This window comes from Bombus fervidus, chromosome 10 (genome assembly GCF_041682495.2).
Source record: "Bombus fervidus isolate BK054 chromosome 10, iyBomFerv1, whole genome shotgun sequence".
Classification (NCBI taxonomy): Eukaryota; Metazoa; Arthropoda; class Insecta; order Hymenoptera; family Apidae; genus Bombus; species Bombus fervidus.
Genome location: NC_091526.1, coordinates 5,820,490 through 5,843,154, shown reverse-complemented (window position 1 = coordinate 5,843,154; position 22,665 = coordinate 5,820,490). Strand labels below are relative to the sequence as shown.

General features: G+C 30.3%; 1 protein-coding gene and 1 long non-coding RNA gene across 3 annotated transcripts in view; one reads left to right on the top strand and one right to left on the bottom strand.

Annotated features, from left to right (window-relative positions):
• Glurb (metabotropic glutamate receptor B) overlaps window positions 1–22,665 on the bottom strand; it is a 306,906-nt gene that overhangs the window by 271,695 nt on the left and 12,546 nt on the right. The window lies entirely within an intron of this gene.
• On the top strand, window positions 12,960–21,826 carry LOC139991420 (uncharacterized). Of its 2 annotated transcripts, none has more exons than XR_011800839.1 (3): window positions 12,960–13,279; window positions 14,091–14,344; window positions 15,062–15,235. It is a non-coding gene; the product is annotated as an uncharacterized lncRNA (long non-coding RNA). The 2 variants fall into 2 exon arrangements; XR_011800838.1 differs by lacking the exon at window positions 15,062–15,235 and adding an exon at window positions 21,521–21,826 and having other exon boundaries at window positions 12,961–13,279.

Genomic DNA, 22,665 nt, shown 5'->3' with positions numbered 1-22,665 from the left:
ATTCCGTATATATGTCTTAACTCACATGTTTCAGAAGTATAAACGTTCATACAGGTTTTCTCATGAAACTAAACAGGTTCCCTTGGTGTTATTGAGAATATATTTTAGAAAGCCTGAACCTTCAAGTTTTCATAATGCTAAGCTTGAAAAAGCTCCTTTATTTTAGTTTTTACTTTCATTTTGCTCTGTATACGCCACGCAACATATCTTTAACGCCGAACTAGCATCCATTAGTTGATTACTAATTTATATGTGTTAATAGATGAGCTTCATATACCAGAAACGATGCATTAAAAAATAACATTGTTTCAGAACTCTTTAAGAATTCTTTAGAATTTTTGTAAGTTTATCTTCTTTAAAAAAACTTCATTAAAAACATTTGGAGAATTTACTTCACTACACATTGAATTCTATTAACTTCTCAATAGATATACAACACAATTTTCATTTCCTACATATAAATAATAAAGTTTATATAGCTTAACCAATAACTCAAAAATTCATACAGCTTGTACTCCACTTTTCTTCTTACGAATTTTTTAGTGACATTTTTATTTAATTCCTTTTCTTTTTACTTATTCGATATATCGGATTGCATGATTGATTCGATGGTTACGTATTATAGTATATCTGGTTCAATTAGATAAGTCGTAGAAATTGTAGTGGCATTGCGAATTCTTTCAGCGAAGTAAATCACTGTTCAGCAAATATCGACGGACAAATCACAGCGCCTATTCGTAGATCGTGATAAGTCCTTGGAGATTGGTTAAATTAGCGCGGAGTTATACTAATCTTCCCATACTTCTGATTCACCGTATCGCCTTGTTCGATTCCAGAACATGAATATCAAATTTCGAAAACGAAATTTTTCTCCGAACATTTCCATCACAAACAAGAGAAAAATTTATTTGTATGGTATCAGTTCTTCCGTTTTCTTCGTTTGAATCATTGGAAATTATCTTTTTAATTATAGTTTTGAAATGTTTGAATATAATATAAACATTGTATGAATATAATACAATTGCCCAAAATTAAAAGACTTATGATTGTAAATTATACATTTATGAGAAACTGAAATAGGCAAAGATTTTAACTCAATGCCATAGGATGTACATAATATGCAAAAATATTCTAATACCATGGAAAATGTTCTGAAAGAATTCTAACGAATGTGGAATTTTAAAATACCTTCAGAACATAAAGGATGGATTCTGATCTAAATAACTTGTTCTATATAAACACAAATTGAAAATTGATTTATGAGAAATAAGAATAATATTTTGAATTAAAATACTCGATTAATGTGAAAAAATTCGACTAAAGAATCACCCATTGAAAAATCGCTCGAATAATTATGCTGGATCTTGCTAAAGCTATCGAAACTATTCTTCGCTATCGCGTGAGCGAATTAATTTTGTGATAACGCGGGTAGACTAGAATTACATTCTCCATCCTATCCTCGAATTCGCTCGTGTATCACCAACGAGCAGAGATATTCGATTTCGCAGAACACGGCTTTGTTCCAGTGTTGCGATATAATCAAGTTACTCCTTGCTTTTTTTGATATGTTCTCACAATGGAACATTTGCTGCAACGAGAAAATCTGTGTGCCTTGCATTGTTAGAGATCGTGATATTTGCGTTCCAATAAAAATGCTCTGCTTCCGACCTCGCTGTTCCTTTTTCTTCTTTCAATCGATATTCCTTTCGTTACTGCGTTACATTCCGCGAAAGAAACCAGAAAATATACAGAGTGTCTGAGTAATCATGGTACGATCAACAAGAAGGTGATTCTACGTAGAGAAAAAAGTCGAGAATGTGGAATAATATTTTCTCAAGTGACGTTTCGTGGCTTCCGAGAAAATCAAATTTGAAGATTTGTCAAGTACTACGTGAATTTCAATTTGGTTAATATTTAATGGGAGTTTGAATAATTTCTGAGTGAATAGGAGTGAGTAATTGGCAGAAGATTAATCTAGATATGATGATAAGTAGAAGATGTAAATTAAGATTTTTTCATTTGAAGCCTAGTTTTCTTTAGAAATTCCTAAATATTCTACAAATCACTAAAGCTTCGTTAGCTACATTGTTTCAGATCTTAAAATTTCTTCTTAAATCTTTCATCGATTTAATAATTTGAAATTGTGTCTTCTCTATTTTTTTATACGAAAATACCATGTTCTCCCCTAGAGAAGTTCTAAGGGAAAATATCCAAAAGTCAGTAACATTGTCCCAATTATGACGTCACTTAATGTATGACTCATTATGTTCCTTTTTCACAGTCTTCCTATATTTCACAAATTTTCGAAGTCAATTATCTCGGAAACAAAGTGTCGTACGAAGAAAATACCATTCTATATTTTCAATTTATATTTCCACATAGCACCATCCCTTTTCTGATTCTACCATGAATCGATAACAGAATTTTATTTGTTTCGAAACATTTTTTAAGGAAACTTGAAAGACTTAGCGGGGAAACAAGAGACGCTAATGGAGTTTCAATGATAGTACGAAACAGAACTTATTATTGAAAAGGATAACATCGAGTGTAAGCTGTATTCTTCATTGAAATTGAGTTGTAATCCTTTCGCTGCTATTCCTATTTTGATTCTAATTTTCTTCTGCTTCCGGATCTTATTGAAACAGTTTCGATTTAACCGATAAACATCCCTTCCGGTGGCAATGATGTTTTTAACGCTTTTTTACGCAATTTTACGCATAAATTTAAGTCTTGGGAAATTGAAAAGCTTTAAGTGCTTCATCGCAAAGGCCCTTTAATGGACTCGTGCCACCTACCATTTCTTTCCAGTTGGTGTTTCGATTAAAGTTTGTTAAAACTTTTCGGCATCATCGAGGGAGCAAAACCAAGTTGTGAAAAGGAAACCTGAACTGATTTAATCCGTAAAATTTGTACAACGACGCGATATGTAAATTTCCTTTTTCTTTCCGCTTTCTTCGTTCTCTTCTGAATGATAAGTTTTGACGTGCAGATGGTCTGTTAAATAAGACCAGATAATTAAAATGTACGGTTCAGATTGCTTCAGTTAAATGCAGTCACCATGAAGCCCTCTTAAACTTTTGTTAATTAATATTCCAATAACGGAAATTGCTTTTAGAGATAGCGCGAGCTTGTTCGAGGTCCCAGCTGTTGCATTTGCGAATAATTAACTCTTTGTTGCGCTAATTTCTTGCTGGTCAAAGGAAGTCAATAGAACGAGCCTAGGACTTATCGGATGGATATATTTTTTTCTTGTCTTTATCGGTTTAAATCAATATAATCATGTATGCATTTACATTTTCTCTCAGAACATAACTCCATGTTTCAGTAATCGTATTAAATAATAATGTTTATTCATATAATGATGCTTAGTTGTTTCTCGTATTTAAGTAAAAAAACATGTAAAATCTATACAAAGAGGGTTGAAACACTATAAAGTCGGGTAATTTAAAACAGAAGCAGACAAAACAGATATTATACACAATAATATCTATAATATCTATAATGCAGAATCTATAAAATATCTAGAATACCGAAAATAAACAAAATGTTTGCAAAATTAAATAATCCCAAAGTTCCACAAATTTTTTAAATCGACAAGTATTTTCGTCTTGATTTAAGTTTTTAATTCCGTACAAAATTTCTATATCTTTTTAATGAGCACAATTTCACATTGCGTCTGTTCCAGGAACAGTGTAATGTTTAATTTTATTCCAGTTTCGGTTTAAAAAGAAATAAACTAAAATAAAAGGAAAAGAGGCAGAGGGGCGCAAACGTCGTAGGAACTCGCTGACTAAAAAGATTTTGTTTCTTTGTTCTCGACACGCGGATGGTGCAAAACGATTCAGACGACAGATAGGGAGCTGATGTGGTCTTGAAACGTTATTAGGGGGAAGAAACGAGTTTGAGAACGTGACACGCTGGTAATATCGTGACCAGTTTGTTACTCGAAAGTCGAGATTGAAATACATGCGTGGAACGTTGCAACAAGAAGTTCTGATTTGCTAGAAGAAAAAATATAATTTCAGTATATGGAAATGTAAGCCTTTTAAACGTTTTACCTGTACTTGACAGGGTGGAAAATAGAATAAAATAAAATAAATCTTTTGAAAAGCTTATTCTTGGAAAAATATGTATACTGATTTATTAAAGGAGAGAAATATACATTGAGTATATAGAAATGTACGCCTTTTAAATATTTTATGTGTACTTGATAAAATGAAGAATAGCATAGACGTCTTTTGAATAAAGTTTATTTTTAGAACAGTATCTGCTCTGGTTTGTTAAAAGGAAGATATAAGTTCTATTTATATGGAAATGTAAGCCTTTTAAATGTTTTATATGTAATTGACAGGATGAAAAGTAGCATAGAACATCCTCTTGGAGACAGTCTATTCTTAAAATACAGAATTTATCGAACGACATTGTTAGTAATTTTTATGAAAAATTGTTCTTATATAGCTTTCAACATGTCAATATGTTATCAGTGTTTTTATTTTAATTTTTTATTCTTTTTATCCTCTAATTCTACTTTGTTTGTTTCAAAGATCAAATGACTTTTTATTATACGCTAAAATCATGATTGTTAGTATTACAATATGTAAGAAATTAAAATAAAATGTTATATTATCATGATCTATTTTTGTACTTTATTTTTATATGTATATTTCTCTTAAGCTTTACTTCAACGTTCGATTTAATATTTAATAAAAGTGGTTGACTACGTTATAGATAACAGCTATTTCAAATATTAACTTGAGTAAACATTCACACATAATGTAATTGCACTAAGTAATTGCTCTTGATCAGCTACAGGATTTATTTTTCATTTTACAGGTAGAATTCTAATTTCGTAATTTGTTGTGTTAACTTCTGCTTGTATCTTTTATTTTTACTGTTATATGATTAAAGAGGAGCTACTTTGAATAAATCCATAATATCCTACGTTTAATCTATTTTCTCCATTCCTCGCATTCAATTATACATAAACATATAGAAACTGAATTCGTTTCCTAGTGGAGGATCGAAAGCTTCGATAGATTACTTTCTAATTTTTTACTTAAAGGACTCTACCATTCCATGGATCTTCTTCTTGCCGTTTCCTTATATATTTGAAAAATACGTACGTTCCGTGCTCCTTCTGCGAATTAAAAGATATTAATCAGCAAGATGGCCCGATACAGGAAGTTTATAAAATGAGAAGTATAAAAAGACAATATAATTTTACAAAATGAATTTATATCTAATAAGAGCAATGAATATATTACATTATATTATATATTATATATTATATAAATAAATATATACCGCAGAATGAATAAAAATTTTTGGTACAAAAGTTATTAAAATTCTTAGAGTAACAGTTTTAAACTTTCTATTATTCGTCACTATATATATTTCTCTCATCAACTGTTTCAATGTCATGCCACTTTCATTTACTTAGAATATCCATTTTGGTCACTTTACCTTCTCTTTCGCCATTGAGTTCAGGAATTTTTCTCCTTTATTTTCTCCTCAGGATAAACAACCGAGTGCTTTGAAGAAGCTCTTGGGCAAAAATAAATTCAATTCAATAAACGGGGCAGTAAAGGACGTGTCGATATTGAAATGGATAAGTTGGCCTGCTCCCAATCGCTCATATTGGAACTTGGAATGTGTTTCCTTACTCCCTTATTACTTTTCCCCTTGCAATTAGAGTTCGAACTAAGAAATCAAGAAATAATGGCACACTAATGATGAAACGGTTTTGGCAGTCGTGGGAAATTGAGATAAAATTTCGAAAATAATGGTACATCAATAAAGCAACACATTCGACACATGTGAAAAATTCAATATTGATATGAAAAATTAAATTTACAAAATAGTGATACACATAGCGTAACACTTTTGATAGCTATGAAAGCTGAAATTCAGGTATGAAAGATTGAAACTAAATTTAGAAAATACTGGTGCTTTCCAATAACGTAATAAATTCGGGAATTTCTCCTTTCGGTATGAAAAAATACTAAGATGGAACTCTGTAATTTTTTTCATGTTTTCGCCGACCAATTCCAAACTCTTATTTCAAGACAAATAAATTTTTGGCAAATATGAAAAATTTAACGTAGAACGATCGAGGAATGTCAGAAAACTGCAGGAAGTAACAGATATCTTTTTGTGAAACGATAGGAATCTATTCTCGTTTCTTTTTATATTGATCTTAGAAAGGCAGTTCGGAAATAAATTCTAGCTTATCGCCTTCCAACTATCGCGCTAAACGATAATCAATTCGTATCAGAAGCTCTATTACGACAGCTGGAAGCCAGTCGCTGAGAGTTAAAGGAAGTTGATAAAAATTTGTGCATATAAGCATGCAACTTTGATGCGTTTTTGATGGCTGGTATTTCTTTCCTAAAATCCATTTCGCTCCACTTAAACGAAATACCTTATGATTTATGGGAATCGTATAATTTTTTCGTAATCTGTTCGTACTGATATTGCATTAAGAAACTTATGTTCTTTTTTCATGTATCACTCGTGCATTCCAATTGATTTCAAATTTCACGAATATGATCGTAACAGTTATGTTTCATTACCAAAACCTTGTGCTACCAAAGCTTTAAAATATTTTATACAAGACATACGATATGAATATAAAAGTTTTATGTGATAGATGTTCAAATACTTCTATGAGCCAGTGTATGAGTCTGATATTTCATATTTAAAGTCGTATTTAAGATTCATATCTAGCCAGTTGTCACCTTTGTTTCCTCACTTCCGAGGACGTGTATAAAAAGAATGAAAAATATTTGTTGCCTGTTGAGAACAAATTGTCACTATAAATATTCCAAGAATTTCTCTCTTCTGTATGGAAAAATATTGAGATGGAACTCTGCAATTTTTTCAGAGTTTCGCTGCCGAATCTGTAACGCTTATTTGAAGACAAATAACAGTGAAAAATGGCGTTCCACTATATCGTTGAATCTATTTCAAATTTTACAACTATTATAGATAACTGATCGATCGTCGTTTCTTTAACATTTACTTCCGTTCCTGTCCTATTCGTTTCTTCTTTGAAACAGAGAAATATAGTTAGAATGTTGAATACACGTGTGAGATGAAAAGCACGAGAATACTGGAAAAATGTACCGCGGTAGATTTCACACGTAACTTCCATAACCATATTCCTTTCTGTACACGCATATCTACTTTCATATTTGTGATATATATTATAGAAAACATTAACTAAAAAAGTTGTGAACTTAATCTTCGTAAAATACCAGAAAAAAAGGTAGGAGGAAATTGGAGGATAATGGCTATTCTCTCGGTGAGAAAATACGAATGTTTTAATCGAATTCGACAGGTTTTTCGGCTACCAAAATATTATATTTTTATATCTATGAAATGGCAATTTAATTTTTGCAATAAACTTGTGGATTTATGAGTAACAGAAAATTGTAAAGAGTCGGAATATTTTATAGCATCAAATATTCTCCCTGATAATCGATTTGTTTATATAAAATAAAGTATTATAAGAGAAGATGTTTCCTGGAAATATTTTACGATTGCGTAATTTACCGTTTTACAAATAGGTTTTGGTGAAAATTTAAAGCTAGATTATTCTTCACATGAAAGATAAATATTCAGATCATGTTCTAATTGATATTACTACCCTCCGTTGACCCTCATCTTAAGAAATTCATTTCTGACGCATTGGATGTCAACCTTTAATTATTACAAGTCCAAATCTCACTATTTCACATGTAAAATTTAAATGAACTTCAAATTAATATTAAGTCATAATTTCACAGTGTAATAACTTTCTTCACAAGAGATCAAGTTACTTTATCTTGGCCCTCTTGTTACAGTGTATTACAACATAATCTAATTCTCGCAATCTACACAAACCATTACCAAACGACAAACTCCTCTACAAAGCCGTCTTCAGACGAAACGAACTATCATTTTGGAATCACTCGTCTTCAGTATGAATTAACTTCTCAGGAAGGTGAGGCTCTGCTGCTGTTACTTTCCGTCGGATAAGAGTAGATGGGTCTATTTCTTTGGCACTGAGCATATAGGTCATAGCCTTATCAAGCAACCGTAGAAAAAGGAGGAACGTCCTGTGATTGCCACGATGTTCGAGCGTACTTTGATCCATGAATCGAAGATGACAGAAGAAATCGCGAGCCTTCCTGGATTGTCATAGATAAGGGATAGGCAGAAAATTCCAATCGGAACTGAGCTTCAACCGATATTCCAGGGAAATTCGATGGAACTGCAACTGGCGAAAGTTTCCTCCAGAATGAGCGAAAAAAGAGAGAACGTGCCTGGTAGAGGATCCTCGCCGCGTATAGCGTTCGAAATCGGTGATTAAGTTATCCAATGGCCGGGTTAAAGGAATATAGTCCAAGAGACTAAAGATCACCTACGTGCCTTGGTATTTTCTACAATTTTCAATTTTGTAGCGTATCTTTGCATTCGAGAATAAATTTTTATTTTCGATGATATTGTGGATGATATTTGGTCAACTATTTATTGGTGTTCAATCCAAAATTAAATTTTGAAGGGTACGTAGATTACATTAAAGCTTGTATCTTTCATTCTGTAGAATATTTTTAAACTTGGAAGTGTCGTGTTTAAGTATTTCGAAGATTACACTTGTGTAATTTGTAAAGTTTTCTACGGTTGATAAAAAAAGAAAAAAAAAATCGTATAAATTATTTAAAATTTTAGATCATAGAAATGATTATAACAATTTGATCTCTCACTGTACGTATGTATGTATGTTTATGCATTAAATATAAAGAAATAGTCTTGAAGAGTGTGAAAATTTCGAATCGTTTGACCCTAAGGAATTTTATTTAAAAGGTTTAGTTTTGCACGAAACAGAGGCTTTTTGGTATATGGCTGGAAATTCACTTACAGCGCCCACCAGCTTTGTATCATATATCCAAATTGCTTTCCAGTATCAAGCGTCATTTGCATCTCTTTGTATCTAACTTCATTGGGGACGTAATCGTCGATGCATCGCTGCACTTTCAACCGTCGTAATTTTCTCATTTATTGATTCACTGACTCGATTGCAGTTCTTTCTCTTACACAAATTTCCGACGAAATTTTTATATTATTTAAGCAGTAGACATAAAGTTAAATTTATTTATCATTTATGGGGAAGAAAATTCGAAAATCAAAATTTATTTCGATGATTGAAAGTACAAATGGAACAATTAATAAAGGAAATTATTAATCAACAAAGAAATGAAAATGTATACGAAAGAAAATTAAAAGAAATATTTTTCATAATAATTAAAATCATTATTATTTAGACGAAGAAAGAGAGAGAGAGAGAGAGAGAGAATATATTTTGCACAATAATGAAAATCATAACTATTTTTTCTATCTAACTTGTTAAATTTCTGAATAACATTTTGTATTCTTACTTAAGATTTCATCTATGCAAGATAAAATTAGTACATTATCTGTGAATTTTGTAAAAATGTATATATATAATTCTGAAAGCAATTAAGTAATAATAATTTTCCAATATCGTACTTATTTCTGCTTCCCAATGTTTGCAGCCAATTTGACTGTAATTGGTAAAAAGATGAATAACACCCGAATGTTATATGCAAAAATGGAAATTTTTAATGTAAAATATACGTATCATATTTTGCGTATCGTGTAATGTAGGCTCATTCGTTAAAACAGTGTAGTCTGGAGTAAAATTGTTTGTTAAATAACATCAATCCAGAATATAAGTTGATGAAAAAAGGCTTTTCGATGTTGCTCGTTTTAATTCTCTTCATAGGAACAAATGAAAATAGAAAATTTGAAATACTAGTTTTAAGTATAATTTTCCTCTAAAGAAAAGTTATTTTTCCGTCTAATTAATTACAAAGGAAATCTTGTGTTATCATAATTTAGTTTAAAATATAGTATCCTTTTCCAGGTGGAAGTACAAATTTGTTTTACGCTAGAGATGCTTTTACATTTGGGATATTGTTTAATTGTATGAGTCTACGTACTTTTATGACACAAGGATAGATGTTTCATACCAAATCGATTGTGGAACGTGGAAAAATGCCACTGAACAATTAATAAATAGAGAAGACAGAAATACAATATATTAATTGTAAATTCTAAAAGAAAAAATAAAAGTTTTACATTCTGAGTCAATAATGTATAAAATTTCAAAAGCAAACAGATTCTTCGTGTCGGGTGATATTATTAGCTCCCACAAAGAGTGTTCGAAATGACAGAAACCGTCAATCATTCCTTCTTCAACCTTTGGTGAAGGAATACGTTCATATTTCTTAGATGAAATTTGTAATTTTATGAATGGCCTTCCCCTCAATTCGTATTTTGTAAAGTTATTTTGAATTAATAATTAATATTAAAATAGGATCATTAGAAATAATTATCATTGGAATTAAAATAGAATAGAAACCATTATCATATTATATAAAATCAAAACTTGTAAATATTCATTTTTCTTATCTATTTAATTTTCGACGTAATTAACTTTTTAGACATTAATTATCAAATCATTGTAATATCATAAAAATTCAATTCTTATAATATTTCTTCTTTCAATTATACAATTTTCGAAATAATTAATTCTGGAGATATTAATTCATAATACTCAATCAACAAAAACTCGAAGCGTGCGATCCTTTATTTTCCAAGCGACTTAATTTCCAAGATTCTCATTCAAGCATTAAACTTCTCTTTCTCGGCAATATAATCGGTTATTGAGGAAAAATAATTGGTAAACTGCCAATAAACGGTTAATAGCACCCCTCTTTAGTTACACTCTCGAATCACCTGCAAACTTGTTGCATATAATTCCTAAAAAGCTTCTTTACCACTCCCGTAATTTGCTATTTCTTGCCCAAATAATAGTTCTGAAAAGAAAATTAAAAAATGGAGGAGAAACATTTCCATCTATCGAAGGTTTAATCGTAGGAATTCGACATTCTTAACAAACCAAGACTCGTTTCAATTATATTGGCGAAGATTACTTAGGAGGAGATTTTCGAATCGCAATTATTTTCGAAGAATCGAGATAAGCTCTGCATGCGAGTAAGGGAAAAATGGAAATTGGCGAGTCTCCAAGGGATGAAACGTACCACGTCGTTCGAGTTTAGAATGTAGACGCGGTAACGGGCTTCCGAGTGTTTCTCTTGAGCCTTTGAAAAATGGAATTGTAACCTCTCCATTGTAGTATAGAATTCTTGACTCACCTGTACGTGGCAGCCATTCTTCCTTGAATGCTTTTTGAAGCAATCTTTCTTAGGTTACAAGGCCTTCATCTTGGCGAATGGATGAAATTTAACGTTGTACAAGTGCTACGATTCCGTGGACGAAATTTAAATCCGTTTTTGAGAAAATATCTTATTTTATGTCGATTTTTATTGACGAATATAGGATAGCTGAAAGAGGGGCTGTCTTAGAAAAGTGGATTGTGAGGGTTGTAATTTCGCTGACGATGTAGTCTGATTTTATTTCGATGTTTTATTTCGCTGTCAATATTTTATGTCACATTCGAAGATCACAGAGGGAAGATATGGTAAGTCACGATTTTCTGAAATCCAATACCTTGTCGATCGCATATTAACAAAACTCTTTTTATTAAATTTAATTGTGGGATTCTCTTGAAAATATTTACATTAAAAGTATTGATCTGAACTATCTCGAAAAATATTGATTTCAAAAGTATTGATCATCATACTTTACACATTAGATATAACATTAGTCTTTTTTTTCAACACGTTTTAAGACTTGATGAATTTATCATCTATTGCTGACATACTTGTACCAAATAGTATCATACAAATGAAAATCACAGTATAAAAATATGATAAGCAAATTTTTCTATTTTGCTGTTATTTAATGGTTAAAATAATGTATTGAAAATTATTTCTTTATATATTAGTATATTATATATTAGTTTATATAATATGTGTTTATATAATAATATATTAAAACACACCCTCATAATTATTTAATAACATCAAAATAAAGAAAAGAATATAAAATTGGACGTATCATAGCTTCCTCCTGTAATCTTCATTCCTATGATACTATTTTAGTATTCAGCAATTATATTCTTTGCTATGTCTTGTTTCGAGATTCTGACTAATTAGGGATTAAAATTTAACGAGGAACTGTGATGTATTGGTCGTATAAAGTTAGTGGTTTTTCTAGATAGATCTGCGTAGGTAGTAAAATAAAGCATGCTCTTTTATTATACCCTGAAATTTCTTATCGAAATGGAAAAAGGTCTTGTTAAGGTAAAGAACCTTCTGAATCAATGAACTATCGTTCATATATACGTGGACTTTTCGTGGATGAGTTATAATAGCACGAAGTGCACTGTCCGCGATAATGGTCTACTTCCCATTAGATAAATCATTGTGTTCTCCTCGTGTGATGCTCTGTGTCGCTGAAAATTAGCCGTATAAATCTTGGTTAGAATTACATCACCTCGTAAATTAAATATTTGTTCTAGATTTTATTGTAAAATGTATCTCACGGCGTTAATCTTGTTTTTCTTCTTGCAGTGACTAGTCAATAATAATATTGTTAACATAATAACCCATTGTAATTTTATTTAATAAATAATATAAACTCTAAGCTGAACACAAACTGAACATAAGTCATTTATTTTATGCTTTAATTAAATTTTCTATGACGTAAAATTATTATATAAATCCACGAATTCATCAAAATTTCTTCTTGATCTGAAATATCTTATATATACGTACAATATATTTTTAACATTGCGCAGTGTAGTTTTACATTTCATAAATGTAATTTGTATGTACAGTGTTTAATGTTTTGAAAGGATTTAAAATTGAATCATAATAGTGATTGAAAGCTGATTTGCACATATTGTATTTCGTTATATTTTTAAGCATAACTGAAATTTACTCCAGTAATTTCACCTTGTGAATAATTTTATAAATTGTTGATTTCTTTTATTTAACTTTAGGATATAATCCACATTCGAGATTTATTTTATTCCATTCCCAAACCATCAACCAATGATTTACAAGTCCAAATATTTTTCTAGCAAGGACGAATGTTTTTAAAGGATTTGATTAATTACTGATTCGCATAAGAAGTCATTTCTATCGTTGATTCCTTTCTCTCTGCATACAGTAAGAAGTTTAGTGAGAAAGTATATCCAGAATCTTTCTATTTTATTCCGAATCAAAACGAATTTCACTTCAAGATTGATTATACTTCACTTTCGACGAGCAAACGGGGAAGATAATTAATTCGATTTCTGTGAAAGGTATAATTGAGATTCTTTTATGGGAAAGGGGTCAGAATATATTTTGTATAAATGTGATGCCTTTTGAACATTAAAAGTTTAATTAAAATCGCCAATAGAAAACTAGGTTGACACAATAACAGTCTCAAGTTACTCTAATTTCATAGGTGAAATATTCTACTTATTACAAGCACTCTTACTAAACTAAATGTACCGTGAAATTTTAGATTGATAAAACACGTCAATTTGGAAAGAATATGAAAATTCTTGTTAACTAGTAATTTCATAAAAGAAGAAAATGTTTACTATGATGTATTAATTTGTAATTTGAAAATGTCAGAATCGCGAAAGAAATCAAATTTTTCAGAAAATTATTGACAAGGCAACAAATGTCTCGTTAAATGTCATTAAAACAGTCATTCCTCCTTCAATATTCAATCAGATACGATTGAATAAAATAGATAAATCCTAATTCTCCTAATTTATTTTCCTGTATGTTGTTTTCATGCAATAGCAATCTTAATTCAATTTCATTTATTAAAAATTTTATCTAAATACTGCTCATATCAGAAATAATTTCATCATGTAAATATTATTTCTTTGTTTGAGAGCATAAAGTAGTTCGATCATTTAATTAAATAACCTTCTGATTCGTTTCCATTGTACTCTATCATTTTCAGTTGAATTTCATTGTAATATTGTATAGGATCATCTTTTCTATTCTGGATAATTTGCGTAATTTTATAATAAATGTTTAATGAATGATAGGGTTATACGTTAGGGAACATTTGTGGAATAATTGGAAATAATTTTACGATTCATTCTGTTCCAGATCAAAAACATCAGCGTTCTTCAGTTCTAAAAAGTGATGGAGGTTCCTTTATTGCGTCACAGAACGAGACTTTTGTCGCTGGAAGTACAAGTAGAGAGTAATTCCGGTTTTAACGTCTTACATTCCACGCAACGACCCTGCAATTACCAAGAGAGCAATTTTTCCGAGCCCCAAATGAATCTCTGCTACCTTTGCGGTTCGCGAACGTTAGACGTATTAAGAATTCTGACGATGAAGGAAACTCTTCATTATCGGTAAGTGCATTTTGATAATAAAAATTTTGTCAACTAAGCGTATTCTATATCCTTTCGCTTTCGACGATTTAAAAGATATACGAAGCTTATATAAAACTTAATTTATTGCAAGAAATATACGAATATTTTTCTTAATTAGAAAATCAAAGAACAAAACATTTTTCTTGATTATTATCTTATATTGAGCTGAATGACAAATTTTTCCATTTCCTACTTCTTTGCTTTTTTTTTTAATTCATATATTCTACTGTGATTACAGCTGCAATTATGTTTTTTTCTGTTTATAAGTAAATGGGAAAATCCACTTGGAAAAAGAATACAAATATTAAATGGAGAAAGTATAAGCAACTTTCTTCATATTCACTGAATGAAACACCGTATGATTACTATTTGTCCAAATCGTTACAAAATTTTATGAATCGAAAAGAATTGAAAGACTATAAAGAAATGAATATTGATTTTCCAAATTATTTTACTGCTTGGTAATTCCGTAAAATTTATTTATGAGATAGTAATACATACTAATATGTGTAGATTATATTACTGATTATGATATCAATATAATCAATTCTGTATTTGATATAATAAAAACGCAAAAACTTTTCATTCAACTCAATCATATTGTTTGGTAAGATCAATTAAACTTTGCGAAAGTTGGTTCCTTATAGGACTGAAATTAGTGCGCACTTTTCATCCAACCTGAAACTCTTATTATAGGAAACCGATTTGAACGTATTCCTGTTCGTGCCATAAAGTCTTTCTATTACATTGGTTGATGCAGACTGTTACAGCATGTAGCTCTTATTTCTACTAAATTTCTTTTTTTGCATTTTCCTCGATGAGAAAACTTATCGAATCCTACTTAAAGAAAACGCTTAAAATAAAAAGATGACGATCAATGATTTATGTTTCTTTGTAAGACGAGAATTAAGAAAAGATTTCTATATCTTTTATTGCAACTTATTATAACAAGTGATTATGATCGCTATGAAATTATTATTTATTTGGAACTTGAACAAAACAGAATTGAAATTGATTATGCATTAAAATAAATCTCTCTATATTACAAAATATATCTTTATATTTTTAATAATATATTACAAGAGTTTAAAAATTCACAAATTATTAAAAGTCTTAAATCATAAAATATGTATTTTTTATTTAATCCCAGTAATATGATCACCGTATAATAAATTCTCAATACAAAATGTTTCAAAAGAAAAGTCCGATAGATTGTTAATGAAGATAGAAAATGTAGCAGCGGTTTCAATTAAAATTTACGCGGCAATCGCGATAAAAAAGATTCGAAGTTGGTACGTGAAAAAGAAGTTTGAACAAACGTTCTAATTAATTATTCGAATAAACTCACAAACGTGAACACGATGGTCGTAAGATTTATAAGACAGGCATGGAATTGTCCTCGCGCAGCTTGAAATTTAAAACAGACGAATTGAAGCTTAAGAAGATTACCCAGTAGTCCTTGGGCTCGATTTTTACAAGCAAATAGTGATGAAACTTGCTACCGGGTAATTTTACTTGTGGTTCACAATCCTTTTCGATCCTCGTTTTGCATAGAAATATATTTACCTTTTTCTAAGAAAGTGGTGAAACTTGTTACCATATTATTCAATAGTTTTTTTTATGAAAGCAATTCAATTATTTCTCTGTTAGTTGAGATATTTCTCTGTACAAAAAAAAAAAAAAAAACAAAAAAAAGGAGATGAAAGGTGTTCAAAAAATGAATAGAATGAAACTGGCGAAAAACGAGAATAATAATCATTGTCATAGATGTTGCGCGCATAGTCGATGTGACAACGCGAACAAATGTTATTCTTTAGATTTGGCTCGTAGCATTCGAGCAAAGAAAAAGCAGTAACTTTTGGATTTATGGCGCACAGTTGCGTAAGTGGCTGTGTGCCAAGGGTGGAAAAAGGGGGAGCCACAATGACCAGTGTTTCTGGCATTTTTCCGCCACAGAGGAATCGTCACTTTCCTCGATGACAAGTGTGATTCATTATTTAGAGCACCATTTATCCTTGGAATGTACGTGTTTTTGTTTCACAAGAAATTATTGCGCTGTTATACTAATTTTCTTTTTAAATTCAATATTACAATGAAAAGTAAAATTTTTTATGGGGAATTGAATGAGAAATTTGTACTTAATACATCTTTAGTTTATAGGAAACTATTGTATATGTAAAATATAGTATAAATGTAATTTGAAAATATAATGGTTTAACATGGAAGAATTTGTAGTCATATTTGCCTTGTTCTTGATAGATTGATATTTGAGGAAAGAAAATACATCCTTTGACAGGAATTTGAATAAGGAATTTGTATTAGAATTCTTCTAAAATTGTAGAGTATAACCTTAGTATATGGTATCAAGTTGAGTGTCAGCACGAACGATGTTCTTGCGAACTAAAGTTGTAAGGTCTTGAATCATTACCAACAGGTGGTAGAAGGCGAACTTTCTCACTGCAGCTGCTAGAAAATTTCTCGTCGACGAAAGAACTTGATTATGTGTAACTATGACGAAATTCTACGCCAGGGAGCATTCATTATATTAACAACATTATTGTATATAAAATATATTAAGGGAAAATATATATGATCATATTTTTTCTAATAGCTTATGTTTAATTTAAAAAGCTGATAATTAATACTCGTTCGTTTAAACGTAACTAAAATCTGAATTTGTATTAACCTAGAAATAAAAGGAAATATCGAGTTGAATGAAAAAATGCTTCTGTAGCAATTTCTTTCACTTCGCAATTTTTGTTCTGATTTTTTGTTTTAATATCTCGTGATATGTGCGGCTCATATTGGATATCTTGTAAAACGAGATTCTAATTTGTCGCATTCGTATTGTTCTTGCTGCCGAGCTGGAGAATTGAAAAAATGTTTGCAAACAAATTTTTCGAGGATCGTGTTGTGGAAAAATGCCATATTCCACCCACACCCGCTCGTTGGCATAACAACGAATATGTCAGCAACCTACTTCAAAAAAAAAAAAAAAAAAACAAAATAAATACATATGCATGAAATATTCACATGTCAATTTATTTAACTATCGTTACTCCCGTTACATACGAAATATTTATTGTGTATTGCATAAATATAAAATAATTCTTAATATTAGCATAATATTTTATTAATAATATAATAAAAACTTTCAATTTAGATGAAAAATTAAAAATCATAAAAGGAGTTCAAATTTGAAATTTCTAGAAATCTAAAAATGCTATTGATTTTAATAAAATAGACAATTATTCCACGCGTACTTTCATCAATTCTTCTTCTGTATAAATTTGTTATTCTCTTTCTTTTCCTTTACAATTTTTTTCACATTCTTCCAGCTTCGTAAATCATTTCTAAATTTGACAGAGTTCATGCAACATATACTAAAAATAAAAATCAATTTGTGATAAAACAACGCACTTGTAAATGAAACGATGTGAAAAATATTGAGAACGAAAAATATTGAATTATTTATCGTTACACTATTGTAAATTGACAAAGTGGCTCTCACGCCACTAAGTTCTCCCAAGTGCATTTGGAAATTCATGGAATCATTTAACATGAAAGACGTGACACGAATTACTCAAGTTGAATAATATTGTGAAACATTATTCTAGGATACGATTGTACAAATTATTATAAATTATTGTAATAGAATATTCCTAGGAAATACCGTCGTTTATTATTATCTTGAGACATTATTTTGGCGGATTATCTTGAAATATTATTACGACACTATTAGAGGATCTTCCTGTAAAATATCATAATATGACTTTGCTACGAACATAATGAAATTAAACTAGAAATTAGAAGACGAAGTATTCGACAAAATATTTAATTTTCGCATTAAAAAGATAAATTCGTGAAAATTATAAAAATTGTAAATTGTAACAACAATTGTTATGGAGAATTTAATACTACTGAATTAACATGGATTATTATTATTGTCATAATATATATCATCATGAAATACTATCGTCAAAAACTACTGAAAAATCACTCTATGAAAGACTTGCATGATCTCTTCGAAAAATGAGAGAATTAAAATAAAAGTTATAACCGAGGGAAAGTCGACATAATGTTTAACAGCTCCTAAGCGATATGAACTAGTTCATCAAAAATACACGAGCAAACAAACCTAAATCGACGTAACACAGAAATGTCAGCATTCGAGATAAATGCACATTCGCAATTCCCCTGCCAACATTTTCTATAAATGCTCCTATTTACAGAATCTACACCATTTAACGATATGCCAGCCGCTAGCACATGGATAATCCGGGTTTCAAATGCGGAAAGACCGATAACAATCTGCCAATATAATACATACGTTCGTAAAAGTATTTAAGCATTTGGAGACACCTTTTATGGATATGTTGTGTGTTATATGAATCATTTTGAAATTTCGTTAGCACTGTAATGAGATACGAGTGTCACAATTATATTAACAAAGTTTGAAACAAATGTGAAAATATAATGTAGAAATTATAAGATATTTAGTACAAGAATATGAGTCGCAGAGATCACAAAGTTATTTAAGCTTGAAATATCCACTATATTGACAAACTTCAATACTCAATAGAACCATGTTTAACACTTATGATATGCTTAAGATGGCTATTGATGGCGTATACTAATTTTATACTACATCCGTGTCTGTAATAAATATCTCGTACTTTTTATATACATTTTCTATTCTTCTACAAAGTTTTCTGTGGTAAGAGTTCAAATACTTTCATGTACGACCGTACAAGCATGTATTACTTCAAATTTAATTTACAACCTTAATTATTGTTTCTTGGTGTTACGTTGAAGTTCCTATTGGTGGCAGAAATTTGTACCGAGAACCCGTCTGTTGTTCATTTGACGTTTCATTGCGGCAGCCATGAAATTAACTGGCTGGATATAAATGAAGGTTTGTCTTGGTGAAACAATCAAGACGCGTTGTTATTTACGGCATTTCCATTCCTATGGCGATCATGGTGGTTTCATGCGAATTTACTCGTCGGAACATTATCAACTCGACGCTCATTTTCGATTGTTTTCGAGAGCCCCTAGTTATTACGTGGCGTGAATCGAATAATATGAACGCGGCTTGTAGAATTAATGAACGGGTGAAATTACGTCTGCTCTGCTTCATGAATTGATGATCCTTCGGTTGAGAAATTAGTAGTCATTTTACAGTAACGAGAGCGCGAGTGTTTTCACGTGCTTGCACTGTCGTTTCAGTTATTTCTGTAGAATACAAGGAGTCATGCATAAACTATTTACGGTGGTTCACAAAACTATTCGTACACTTGCCATACTAAACTTTAAGCTTTTATTCGTATATTGCGCGTATCGATGACTTATTGCACAAATATTGTATATACATCTTTTGTAAAATGTGAGTTTTTACATGTAACACGTAGTTCTTGACTATAAATATAATTATATATAATAAATAAATATAAATATAATTTCCTTGAAATTGGGGTAAAATGTAGAAACCGACAACGAGTATCTTTGACAAACGCTTTCGAGAATTCGTCGGATTTCTTAACGCGTTTTATACCTCTATTTTATATGAAAATGTAAGCCGACTGAATGGTCTCAATTTTATGTAAGTTACATAAAGCTAACCCTAAAATTTTGAAAGAAGGGATTTCGCCGTTATCTTTAGCAGTTTCCAGGACAAAGTAGTTTGTAACCTTTTATGTGGGTCACCGTGTATTCATGACGATATTACGCCAGTTATATTGGGATTCTGATATGTATTTCTTTTGGAAGATATATAATTTTGCCTCTTCGTTGTTATATATGGAAACCTAAAAATTTTTCTGAGAAAAAGGGATATGAAGATCACGTAAAATAGTGACAACGATTTAGAAATGCAGAAGAAAAGTGGTATACAGAAGTGACAATATCTTGATTATATTGTTTTTTAAATTAGTAAAATTCATTCACCTTTCTTTTTTGAAATATAAATTGAGTGCATTAACTACATTTCTGTGTTATTATTAATCATCGATTCTTTATTCCAACAATGTAAAGAGAAGAATAATATGAAATGTGAACGACACTGTCAAATATTGCATAATGGATACAAAAGTTATTTTATAATCATACTCCTGGTAAAGTAGTAGATATATCTTGATTAGTTTAAGAAAATGGTAGAAATAATTGAACACAGACGAAACAAATGCTTTTAAACAATAAAACATATTACTATATACGCACTCTAGAAGTTGAGAAATTCGTAAAATACTTTTTAACTAAATATGAATATTGTACATTTTAGGAAAATACACTTCGATTAAAAATGGAATTAACTTATACATTTCAATAATAATTTATTGTGTTCCAATTTCATTTTTAATAATTTTATGCAAGAAAAACTAATCGATGAAACGATTAATTAATCTGACATTTCCAAATATTCTACGCAGAAAGATTCATTAAAATATCTTGTTTGTAGAAAGTATGATGAAAAAAGAAGAAATTGTAGCGCACGTGCACTGTCTGTGGTTTCAATCTCGGGACCAGTCAATTTCGAAACATGACTAGTTGTTTCCTGACTTTTCCACCGAAACATTTCAACCATCTCGCCGTATAACTGAATACACGATGTCGAATAATAGACACTCGTTGAAATTGACTACTTTTCACAGGGATTCACCATTTTTGATCCAATAATTCTATCGTTCGGCAGCTAAATAAAACGTCAATTCAAACAATAGTTTCAAAGTTGATCGTGTACGTACCAATTATCGTGCCATAAAGAAGAAATTAATCATTCTTATCAACTTTCTTTGAACATTCGATATCTCAATCGCTTAATATGAGAAAAACAAAGCCTTTAATTGCGAAATTATTGTAATATTAAAAATAAATAGCTGTTTATTCGATAAAGTATTAAAAAAAAAAACCTATTAGTTACGAAATACACAAAACATCATCAAGTCAATCTCTCTATTTCCATTCTTAAAATATTTGGACAAATTAATGAAAGATCAATATTAGTTAAACATAAACAAATATGTTCATTATTCAAATATAATTAATTCTGCCAAATTTGAACAACATTAGCCTAAGTATTTGTCGAATATTAGGCGATGTTATATGTATAAATGAATCTTGTGGTGCACGATTGAGTAATTCTTATCTTTCTTTTAGGTTGGACGAAGAAGCAAGGCAGAAGTTCCGCAGACAAATTCCACTAGCATCAACAGGCTATTCTTTACCGCGTAAAAATCGATGCTGTGGAATTTCTTCCGGATAGTTTCACCATCTGAGGATTAAAGAACCGCTCGTTTACGTCAGTAAAGCGAATCTTTGATCACTAGACTGCGAACTTTTATACATTTATGGAAAATTTAAAGATATAGAATAATAGATGAGAATGCATACGATACGAATAATGTATAAAATATTCAAAGTACAGTATTCTTTATAATATTTGGAACTTTCAATTCTAATATTCTAAATACGATATTTATTTAATGCAATATTTAGAATATTTAGGATTTTAGAATTTTATTTTAATTAGAAAAAAATCTATTTCTTTAGTATTGCTTACAAAAATATAAATTTGCACAATGAGTTTCTTACTTAATCAAGACGATTATTCTATATATTATTTAGGAACTGATACAAATCTCTGTCTAAATCCTATTCTTCTAAGAATATGAATTTACATAAATATCCATAGATCAATAAACATGTTTCTACTTTTTATATTCCATGATTGATTGGGAAAGGAAGAAAGGAAATGTGACAAGGGAAAAGTAGTGCGTCACGATTACGTTGTTGGCTACTGTCGTCAGAGACAGGTTCTAATTAAGAACTTTGGCGTGAAACTTTGTGCCCTGAAAGCGAATGACGTGTCGTTTACAGCGTCAGCTTTTTGTCTCGAAATTCGAAATTTAATTTGTCAGTAAAATCGAATAGCAACGAACTGATTGGCTTGAGCTAAAAAGGTGATAGATCTTAGGACCGATGGAACGGACACGTGAAATGTATAGAAAATCAAAATTATAATAATGTTTATGGTTTTCATTTAATTGTTATAAATTATTAAATATATATTATTAAATTATTATTAAAACATTTGTTAGCTTTCAGGAAAATGTAAAAGAAGTCTTATTGTAATATGCATGGTTTCTGAATTAGAGCGAGATCGGAAAATGAAAATTGAAAAGCACGATTAATTTCTCATAACAAAAATTATTGAATAGTCGGATATAATCTGTAGATTTCAGTTTCAAGTTCTTCGTTATATTTTATATTATTGTTATATTTATTAAAAACAAGTGTGAAAA